The following is a 12178-nucleotide window of genomic DNA, read 5'->3' as shown; positions in this document are numbered from 1 at the left end:
CCAATTTAGGTTCAATTTAGTGCTAAACCTGACTTAGCAATCCGAACCTTTCTGATGCTTTGATCTAATCAAACTCTTTGATCCGATCAACCCACAAGACATGATTGACGTCTAGCAACGTATCATGTCTACCCGGAAGATGAGGAATGTATTGGACAAATCCAAACATACCCTTCAGTGGAAAGTTACTGTGCAATTCAATCCCTCAGTCATACTACATCCTGAATAAGTGCTCGAGTATGGATCAATATCAAACTCAATCACTTATTCATGTCTCTCTCAATCTTTTATATGATAATTCAAACAATGAAATATTAGAAACTCTTTCTAATATTCATTTTGCTTTGATCAAAGGCTTCTTGAATCATCATAAGATTAGAGTAAGTAGGATGTTACCTTCTCTTACTAGAAGTGACTGATTCCTTGTTGACCTACTCACAACCTTCGTACAAAATCCACCATATCCAGAATACCCCGTACACAACGCAATGTCGTGAATGAGGGTAAACCAAAACATAGCTTCAAGTGCACAAGGTACCATGGTGATCTCAGGTCTAAGGATCACTTGCACAACTCCCACTATGAGAACCATCTTTTGATAATTAAGTAAGAATCCATAAGATGTTCTCATGGCTGGTCATTTCAGTGAACTCATTCCTCTAATGAGCACCCACATCTTTGTATTAGTGTCTCACACAAGTGATTGTGAGATCAATCACCCTCTACATTGAGCATACATAAGATGTGCCAGTCTTTCCGGTAATATTGATCCCCGACTCAATATACCAATTTGACTGGGAATATTCTAAATTAGGATTTTAGGATTTTAGGTCTCACTGGTATGATCTCATCATAACCCTTAAAACCAATGTCCTAATTTATGGGGTTCATCATCCAATAATAAAATAGATAAGCAGCAGATGATGAAACACAATGCCTTTATTGATATATATCGAGTGTCAAAGTACATGATTTGGAGGATTACAAAGAAAAACCCATCAAATGATTGGCTTATAGGGCATCTACTCTTTCAATCTCCCACTTGCACTAAAGCCAATCGCCCTTATATTTTAATCCCATACAATCGAGGTGACGATTGAATTGCTGCTGTGGTAGAGCTTTAGTAAATGGGTCTGCTATATTGTTCTTTGTGTCTACTCGTTCAATCTTGACGTCTTGTCTTTCGATTATCTCTCGAACAAGGTGGAAGCGTCTCAAAATGTGCTTGGATCTATGATGAGACCTTGGTTCCTTAGCCTGTGCAACTGCTCCAGTGTTATCGCAATAAACTAGGACTGGTCCGGCAATCTCAGGAACTACACCCAGCTCTGTGATGAACTTCTTCATCCAGACTGCTTCCTTAGCAGTTTCACTAACAGCTATGTATTCTGCCTCAGTAGTTGAGTCAGCTACAGTTTGCTGTTTGGAACTTTTCCAACTCACAGCTCCACCATTCAAAGTGAAGATATATCCAGAGATTGACTTGCTATCATCTGGATCAGATTGAAAGCTAGAATCTGAATAGCCTTCTAGTTTCAATTCTGATCCTCCATAAATCAGAAAAACATCTCTAGTCCTTCTCAAGTATTTGAGAATGCTTTTCACAATTTTCCAATGATCCTCCCCGGGATCTGCCTGAATCTACTTACCATACCTAAGGCATAAGCTACATCAGGCCTGGTACATAACATAGCATACATGATCGACCCTACTGCTGAAGCATAGGGAATAGAACTCATTCTATTCCTCTCTTCAGATGTCTTAGGAGACATCTTCCTAGAGAGTTGTATGCCATGTCCTATGGGTAAGAAACCTTTCTTACTTCCATCCATGCTGAACCTCTTCAGCACATTATCTATGTACCTAGACTGGGACAAACCTAGCATCCTTTTAGATCTATCTCTATAGATCCTTATACCAAGTATATAGGATGCTTCACCCAAGTCTTTCATGCAAAATTTCTTTGATAGCCAAGTCTTGACCGATTGCATCATTGGAACATCATTTCCAATGACCAATATATCGTCCACATATAATATCAAGAAGACAATAGCACTCCCACTAGTCTTCTTGTACACACAAGGTTCATCTATATTTTTAATGAAGCCAAACTCTTTGACTATCATGTCAAAATGGATGTTCCAACTTCTAGATGCCTGCTTTAATCCATAAATGGATTTCTTAAGCCTACATACTTGATTTGCTCTTCCTCTTGAGACAAATCCCTCTGGCTGTGTCATATAGACCTCTTCCTCAAGGTGACCATTAAGGAAGGCGGTTTTGACATCCATCTGCCAGATCTCATAATCATAGTATGCAGCTATAGCAAGCATAATCCGAATAGATTTGAGCATAGCTACTGGCGAAAAAGTTTCATCATAATCAATGCCTTGTTTTTGCCTGAAACCTTTTGCCACTAGCCTGGCCTTGTAGGTTTCTACTTGGCCATCAGCTCCTATCTTCTTCTTGTATACCCATTTGCACCCTATTGGAATCACTCCCTCAGGTGCATCAACCAAAGTCCACACTTGGTTTGTATACATAGAATCTATCTCGGATTTCATGGCGTCCAACCATTTGTCAGAGTCCCTACTCTTGATAGCTTCCGAATAGGTCAGAGGGTCATCATTATCAACGATGTGGGCTTCATCATTCTCAATAATAAATCCATACCTCTCAGGTGCATTTCGCACTCTTTCTGACCTTCGAAAAGGAGTAGTGTGTAGTGGCTGTACCTCTTCCATGGGTACATCTGGTTGAGGATTATTATGTGTCTCACCTTGTAGGTCTTGAACTTCATCAAGTTTAATTCTTCTATCCTTGCCCTTTTCTAAAAAAAACTCTTTTTCCAAGAAAGTGGCATAACTAGCAACAAATACCTTTTGTTCGGTAGGATCATAGAAGATATATCCTAAACTGTCTTTAGGATAACCTACAAATGTACACTTGTCCGATCTAGCACTTAGCTTATGTCCAAAATTTCTTTTGACATAAGCATGACAACCCCATATCTTAAGATACTTAAGATTAGGTTTCTTTCCTTTCCATATCTCATATGGAGTGCTAGATACAGACTTAGATGGTACTCTATTTAATACTAATGCAGCAGTTTCTAGGGCATGTCCCCAGAAGAAAATTGGAAGATTTGTGAAGCACATCATGGACCGTACCATATCTAATAAGGTACGATTCCTTCTTTCAGCTACACCATTTAATTGTGGCGTATATGGAGGTGTCCATTCAGAGAGTATACCCTTTAATTTAAGATAGTCTAAAAATTCACTAGAAAGGTATTCTCCTCCTCGATCAGATCGAAGGATTTTAATACACTTTCCAGTTTGTTTTTCGACCATACTTTGATACTCTTTAAATTTATCAAAGGCTTCGGATTTATGTTTCATTAGATACACAAAACCGAACCTTGATAAGTCATCAGTAAATGTGATGAAGTAAGAGTATCCATCTCTAGCTTGAGTTGACATAGGACCACACACATCAGTGTGTACGAGTTCTAACAACTCACTTGCCCTTTCTCCATGTCCCGAGAATAGAGACTTGGTCATTTTACCCATAAGACAAGATTCACAAGTTCCTAATGATTCAAAATCATAAGGGTCAAAGAATTTATCTTTATACAACTTATGTAACCTTGTCTCACTAATATGACCTAATCGGTAATGCCAGAGGAGGGTATTATTAATATTTTCTCTTTTTCTTTTATTATCTTTGCCAATATGAAACATAACATTATTAAGACCTAATACTAAAAGACCATTTTTCATAGTGCCATGACAATAATACTCATTAGATAAAGAAATAGAGCAACCATTGCTCTTTCCATTTATTTCGAATCCTTTCTTAAGCAACAAAGGAATTGAAATTACATTTCTAATGATTTTTGGCATAAAATAACAGTCTTCTAGCTTCAAGAACTTTCTGGAGGGTAGCTCCAGTATGTAGGTGCCAACAGCTTCAGCCTGGATGGATTCTCCTCCAGCGCCATATAGCTCGAAGTCACCTTTCTTCAGTCTTCTAATTTTCTGCAGTCCAGCAAAGATTTGCATATGTGAGAACCACAACCGGTATCCAATACCCATGCATTAGAATCAGAAGAACTTAATGTCATATTGGCATGTAATAAAAACATACCTTTTGATGCAACACTTGCATCAGGCTTCACACTTGCAAGAAAGCTCTTGCAGTTCCTTTTCCAATGCCCCATCTTGCCACAGTGGAAACAGGTACCGGGTCCAGAGATTTTCTTTCCCTTCTTCTTTTTGATGCGACTCTTAGGGTTTAGTTTTTTTCTTTGAACCCTTATTGCCCGTTTTCTTCTTTGAGCTCTCACCAATAAGAAGGATCGGACCCTTGTCCTTCTTGATGTGAGACTCTGCTGTTTTCAGCATATTTAGAAGCTCAGGCAGGGAGGAATTCAGTTTGTTCATGTGAAAATTCACAACAAACTGCGAGAATGAGTCGGGTAGTGATTGCAGGATCAAATCCTGACTGAGCTCACTGTCCATAGCAAAACCAAGTTGACTTAATCGAGTGATTAAGTCTATAACCTTTAAACAGTGGTCTTGCACAGATGATCCCTCGATCATTCTAGCACGGAACAACTGTTTAGATATCTCATATCTAGCAGTTCTGCTCTGCTCACCATATAACTCCTTTAAGTTAAGGAGTATGGAGTGAGTATCCATGCTATCATGCTGCCTCTGCAATTCATTATTCATAGAAGCAAGCATGATACATTTGACAGTCAAACTATCATTTTTCCACATACGATATGTGGCCAATTCCTCCTCAGTTGCATCTTCCCCTGCTGACCCTAGGTCAGGGGTTTCAAGAATGTAGGAAAGTTTTTCTTGTGTGAGAACAATCTTTAAATTTCTCAACCAATCCACATAGTTGGGACCAGTCAATTTGTTTGTATCTAAGATACCTCTAAGTGAGAGTGAAGATGCCATTTTTGCAGAATTAATCTATAATTACAAAGAACACTAATATAAGCAGACCAATCATGATGACATGTATTCAATCAGACAAGGACTTTTATCTAATTGTTACTCCCACTATTTTTGTTGAATATCATAACCCTCAAGTATGATGAACGAGAAAATACTAATTTTCTTAGTGGGGTTGAGATCCAAATTCCTTATAAAAGACCTTGTGGGAATCACAACAAGCCCTTATAAGTTCAAAGGTAGGAAACTCTTTCCAATTGCATCCCATGCAATTCCCAACTTTATTCTGTCCTCTAGCACACATATAGTCTTGTGGGAATCACAACAAACTATTGTGTCTAGTTAAGTCAAACCCTTCATTTTTATACAGTCATATTTGAATAATGCTGCCCTTGTGGGAATCACAACAAGGCAACATATTAAAATATGCCATATGCATCATATGCACCAAGATATTACAATATCAATCCCTAATACTAGCCTTGTGGGAATCACAACAAGCTAGCGTAGATATTGACATAATAATATCTAAGCATGAAGGAAGGACCTTTATAGTGTTATATCAGCAATTAGCTTTTTCATGGAGGTCAATCAAATAGTTGGCCAGGTAAGCAGATGGGAGGCTCTCCTTACTTAGTAAGGTCCTAATTAAATAACCACCTGTAGCCTCTTTTCTAGACACCAACTTAGTCAATTGATTCAGAATGGCTCAGCTTAAAGCAATTAACACTACGACTTAATTATGAATTTAGTGAGGGCTTTCAAATAGTAGTATCTTACTAACATTAAGCTCAACCATAAAGGACAATCAAATAATTGGCCAGGAAAGCAGGTGGGAGGCACCCCTCACTCAGAGAGTGAGGTCCTAATTAAGTAACCACCTGTGGCTTCCTTCCTAGACACCAACTGAGTCGATTGTTCCAGAATGGGTCAGTCCAAAGTTTTCATACTACTATATTGGTCTCATTGCACATTCTATAATTTAGTACTAGCAATTATACTGTGCTACAACATGAATATAACACTATCTCATAGCATAAACTAATCATGCATACAAACAACCTAGCTATCTCATAGCATCAAGATAATAGCATGTATTATCATTTGGTTAAACTGATTAAGGGTGGCTCTGATACCACTGTTGGGTTTCCCAGTGCCCTAGGGCGTAGCGGAAGATACAGGATTATAAAATTTTCTTATAAAACCTATTATATGAAACCCTAATAAGCCAAGATCGCCTTAATAGTATAACCAAATAATGTAGAAAATATAATCTTGGTATAGAAGAATACCTATCATGCTATATCCAATATGTCTGAAGATGTCCTAAGGTGCCCAAATGTTCACCCTCCGATGTTGATCCACACAGGAATGGGTTCAAGACTCTAGCTCCACCAAAACTTGATTCTAATTGTTCAATCCTTCCAAAGAATTTAATTGGCTGATTTTCCTTCACTTCCTTCTTCCTTTCTACCTCTAAAACATTCACTAGCCTTTTTGTCCTAAAGAAGATCCTCTTGTCTTGGGTTAGGACAAAAGAGAGAGGCTTGTAAGAAAGAAGGGATAAGGGAGAGAGAAGGAGAGACTTTTTCTTTGATGATCTTTAGAACCCCAAGGCACCTCCTTATTTATAAGAGATGGAGGGATGCATCATAAAGGGATGCATCCCATCCACACACCTCATCATGATGAGGCATGTGCCAAGAGATGCATCCCATCATGATGGGGTGCTAAGGAGAAGGGTGTATCAACTTCTTTCTCACATCTTCCTCTTAAATCCTGATGATCCAAGGGCCCAAATGCAGTGAACCAAAGCCAACGGTCCAGATCTAGGTGCCATCTAATGGTCCAGATCAAGACATCATCATCCAGGGTGCCATCCAATGGTCCAGAAGTAAGATGCCATCACCGATGGTCCAGATTCAGGCGCTGAGCAACGGTCCAGATCTTTCATCTAGAGAGCCATCCAGTGGTCCAGATTCAGGCGCTGATCAATGGTCCAGATCCTTCATCCAGGAATCCATCCAGTGGTCCAGATTCAGGCGCTGACCAATGGTCCAGATCCTTCATCCAGGAATCCATCCAATGGTCCAGATGAAGGCGCCAACCAGTGGACCAGATCCTTCATCCAGGAAGCGATCCAATGGTCCAGAAGTGAAGGCCCTATCAAACCCAATCCCATTGGGTTTAACCAACTTAAAGAAAACATTAAACCTAATCAAATCAGGTCCAATTAAAGCCAAATGGGTTTCAACTCTTAGCTAACCCATATTAGGTCATGATCTAATCATATTAGATCAACCAAATCTAAGAATCATATTCGAATTTAATTTGAATCAGGAGCTAGGGTTTGCAACACGTGCTAGCATGTTCATCTTGCAAACATGATCTAATCCAATTAGACCCTTGATCAATTCCCTTGTGTGTGACCCATTGGGTTCCTTATCTTAGCCAGCAGTAGGTGCAGGTGCAAGTTGACCTAACCTGATTAGAATACCTCTAATCCAATTTAGGTTCAATTTAGTGCTAAACCTGACTTAGCAATCCGAACCTTTCTGATGCTTTGATCTAATCAAACTCTTTGATCCGATCAACCCACAAGACATGATTGACGTCTAGCAACGTATCATGTCTACCCGGAAGATGAGGAATGTATTGGACAAATCCAAACATACCCTTCAGTGGAAAGTTACTGTGCAATTCAATCCCTCAGTCATACTACATCCTGAATAAGTGCTCGAGTATGGATCAATATCAAACTCAATCACTTATTCATGTCTCTCTCAATCTTTTATATGATAATTCAAACAATGAAACATTAGAAACTCTTTCTAATATTCATTTTGCTTTGATCAAAGGCTTCTTGAATCATCATAAGATTAGAGTAAGTAGGATGTTACCTTCTCTTACTAGAAGTGACTGATTCCTTGTTGACCTACTCACAACCTTCGTACAAAATCCACCATATCCAGAATACCCCGTACACAACGCAATGTCGTGAATGAGGGTAAACCAAAACATAGCTTCAAGTGCACAAGGTACCATGGTGATCTCAGGTCTAAGGATCACTTGCACAACTCCCACTATGAGAACCATCTTTTGATAATTAAGTAAGAATCCATAAGATGTTCTCATGGCTGGTCATTTCAGTGAACTCATTCCTCTAATGAGCACCCACATCTTTGTATTAGTGTCTCACACAAGTGATTGTGAGATCAATCACCCTCTACATTGAGCATACATAAGATGTGCCAGTCTTTCCGGTAATATTGATCCCCGACTCAATATACCAATTTGACTGGAAATATTCTAAATTAGGATTTTAGGATTTTAGGTCTCACTGGTATGATCTCATCATAACCCTTAAAACCAATGTCCTAATTTATGGGGTTCATCATCCAATAATAAAATAGATAAGCAGCAGATGATGAAATACAATGCCTTTATTGATATATATCGAGTGTCAAAGTACATGATTTGGAGGATTACAAAGAAAAACCCATCAAATGATTGGCTTATAGGGCATCTACTCTTTCAAACAGTGAGTTGGGTCGACCCAAGGAAAGCATGAGTCGACCCAAACATCAAGATCCTCAAAACAAGACAGAACAATGGTTCTCTGGATTCACTGAGAGGGTCGACCCAAGAAGTAGTTGAGTCGACCCAAGCTTGAGTCGACCCAAACCCTGAGAGGGTCGACCCAAAGGCAAGACAGAAAAGAAGACAGAAAATGGTTCTCTGGAATTACTGAGAGGGTCGACCTAAGAAGAAGTTGAGTCGACCCAAGTGAACCTTGAGTCGACCCAAAGAATGGTTGGGTCGACCCAAGGGAAGGAAGGCTGAATTTCAAGTTTCTGTGTTTTCTGAGAGGGTCGACCCAAGGAATGTTTGAGTCGACCCAAGTGAAAGTTGGGTCGACCCAAGGACAGGTTGAGCCGACCCAAACACGGGCTGAAGCATAACGGCTAGTTCTGCAGATGTACTTTTTGTCCTTCCCAAAGTCAGTAACGGCTAGTTTTTGAATTCTAACCATTGGGGCTTGTCCAATGGATGTAGGAGACTATTTAAAGTGGCACTATTCATCAGATAGAACAACTTTTGAAAGGGATATCAAAGAGTACACAAGAAAACAAAAGTGCCCTAATCTTCTTCATCCAAGTGCTTCATTCAAGAATCAAAAAAAGGGGTTGAGCAGATTCAAAGAGTCATCAAGAGCTCCATCCTCCCTTGTAGAGTGAAGCATCCTTGACAAAGAAGAGAGAAGCCACTTCAAAGCGATAAATATTTTCTATACTCTTCCTTGTAGTTTATATTGTTTCATTTGCTCATTTAGGAGTTTAAATCTTCTTTCTTTATTTGTTAAACAACTTGTAAAGGTTGGTTGGTGAGCCCGGAAAACCAACGGAGTAGGTTGATTGGTGAACCCGAAAAACCAATTGTAAAGATTCGTTGGTGAGCCCGTAAAACCAACAAAGGTTTTTGGTGAACCCGGAAAACCAAAGTGTAAAGGTTCGTTGGTGAGCCCGTAAAACCAACAAAGGTTTTTGGATTGTGAGCCCGGAAAACAATCCAACTGTAATCCGCGAGATTATAGTGAATTCCTAAGGGGTCGCTTGGGGAGTGGACGTAGGTGCTAAGGAGAGCACCGAACCACTATACTTTGTGTTGTTTGTGTTGTGATTTGCTTTAGCTTACTAACCATCCATTTGACTTGAGTAAGATAGTTTAAATTTAAAAGAAACCAATTCACCCCCCCCTCTTGGCTTGTCACCTTGGGCAACAAGTGGTATCGGAGCAAGGTGCTCTAATAGTACTCATTGATCTCACAATCAAGAGTTAAAGATCATGACAACCCAAGTGGGATGTTCTATGAGTGAGGGGCAATCCACAAATAGACCACCTCTATTTAATGGCACAAACTACACATATTGAAAAGCTAGAATGAGGATATTCATTCAAGCTTCAGACTATGAACTATGGCAAATCATCACTAGAGGACCTCACACACCCACACTTAACATAGAGGGCACTATCATACCCAAACCAGAAATGGATTGGAATGAAAGTGATAGAAGATTAGCACAGTTAAATGCAAAAGCTATAAATGTACTTTACTGCTCATTAGATGTAAATGAATTTAATAGAATATCTACTTGCACTACTGCCAAAGAAATTTGGGACAGACTTGAGGTCACACATGAAGGGACCAATCAAGTTAAGGAGTCAAAGATAAACATTTTAGTACACAAGTATGAATTGTTTAAAATGGAATCTACTGAGTCCATAACTGATATGTTTACTCGTTTTACTGACATTATAAATGGGCTTAAGAGTTTAGAAAAGTCTTACTCTAACTCTGATTTGGTGCGAAAAATTCTCAGGTCTCTACCAAGGAATTGGGAGGCCAAGGTAACCGCTATTCAAGAAGCAAAGGACCTCAACACACTGCAGTTAGAGGAGCTTCTAGGATCACTCATGACCCATGAGTTGACAATGAGGCAAAATTCAGAAGATGAGGTCAAGAGAAGAAAGCCCATTGCCCTAAAGACTACCACCCCTAAACAACTAACTGAATCAGAAGATTCAGATGATGATGAAGAAATCGATGAAGAAGGGATGGCTGTGCTTGGGAGAAAATTCAGAAAATTTATGAGAGGTAAGAATAGGTTCCATAAAAAGAAACCCTTCCTTAAAGGTAACTCAAGCAAAGAAAAGGGTAAGGACAAAGAAAAGGAAAAAGAAATTCCCATTTGCTATGAGTGTAACAAACCCGGACAATATAAGATAGATTGCCCAGATTTGAAGTGGATGGCAAGAAAGTTGAAAAAGAAGAATTTCATGGCTGAATGGAGTGAAAGTGAGGAATCAAGCTCGGAGGAGGAAGATCATCAAGAGACGGCCCAAATGTGTCATATGGCCAATGACGATGAGGTAGATTCTGAACTTGACTGTGATTTTACTGTTGATGAATTACATGATGCATTCTTAGAACTCATGGAAGAACATAAGAAACTAATTAAAAGAAATAAAGTTCTAAAAGAAGAAAATCAATCTCTTATTAAGGACAAGTTAAAACTGTCTCATACCTGTGAAACTTTGAGTAGGAAACTTACAAATGAAACCAAGGATCTAATTGCTGAAAATATCAAGCTAAAAGAAGATGCTGAAAAATATAAATCCTTGGTAGATAAATTTACACTTAGTTCTACCAAATTAAATATGATTCTTGATAGCCAAAAAGCTGTATATGATAAGGCTGGTTTAGGATATAGAACAAATAGGAAACAAAAATTCTTAAAGAACATTTTTGTAAAAGCTAAAAGTGAAAATATATTACTTGTTATTGCTGCAATAAGTTAGGACATAGAGCATATGAATGTAACTTTAGAAAGTCCAGTCAAAACAAATCAAGTTATAATCAAAAGATTAAATTCAAGAAAGTTTGGGTTCCAAAAGAAACATGGAGTACTAACCCTAAAGGACCCAACTTAGTTTGGGTACCTAAAGTTTCTTCTTGATCTTGATTGCAGGTGTGTCTTACAGCTGATAAAGTGAAAAAACGATGGTATCTAGATAGCGGCTGTTCAAGACACATGACCGGTGACGTAGATCAATTTGTCACCTTGGAATCAAAGAAAGGTGGAGCAGTAACCTATGGAGACAATGGTAAAGGGCATATCATTGGAAAGGGTAAAATTTTCATTGCTCCATCTATTTTTATAGAAAATGTCTTATTAGTTAAGGGTTTGAAACATAACCTTCTTAGTATAAGTCAATTTTGTGATAAAGGGTTTAAAGTTACATTTGAAGCATCTGTATGCATAATCACTAATCCTAAAGATAATAGTATTGTACTTGTAGGACAAAGGCAAAGAAATATTTACTTAGTAGATCTTCATGAGTTAGGCAGGAAAAATGGTTTATGCTTAATTACTAATGAAGAAAAGAAAAATGAAACTAGTTGGCTTTGGCATCGAAGATTAGGACATGCTAGTATGGAATTAATATCAAAACTAGTTAAGAAGGAATTAATAAAAGATGTGCCAAAATTGATCTTTGAAAAGGACAAAATATGTGGACCATGTTCATTGGAAAAACAAACTAAATCATCTTTCAAATCGAAGAATGTAGTATCAACAACTAGACCATTTGAACTCATACACATGGATTTATTTGGACCTATTAGAACTACAAGTCTAGGAGGGAAGAAA

Source organism: Phoenix dactylifera, unplaced genomic scaffold (genome assembly GCF_009389715.1).
Source record: "Phoenix dactylifera cultivar Barhee BC4 unplaced genomic scaffold, palm_55x_up_171113_PBpolish2nd_filt_p 000682F, whole genome shotgun sequence".
NCBI classification, from domain to species: Eukaryota; Viridiplantae; Streptophyta; class Magnoliopsida; order Arecales; family Arecaceae; genus Phoenix; species Phoenix dactylifera.
The sequence above is the reverse complement of the archived record's forward strand: the minus strand, read 5'-3'. Positions refer to the sequence as shown.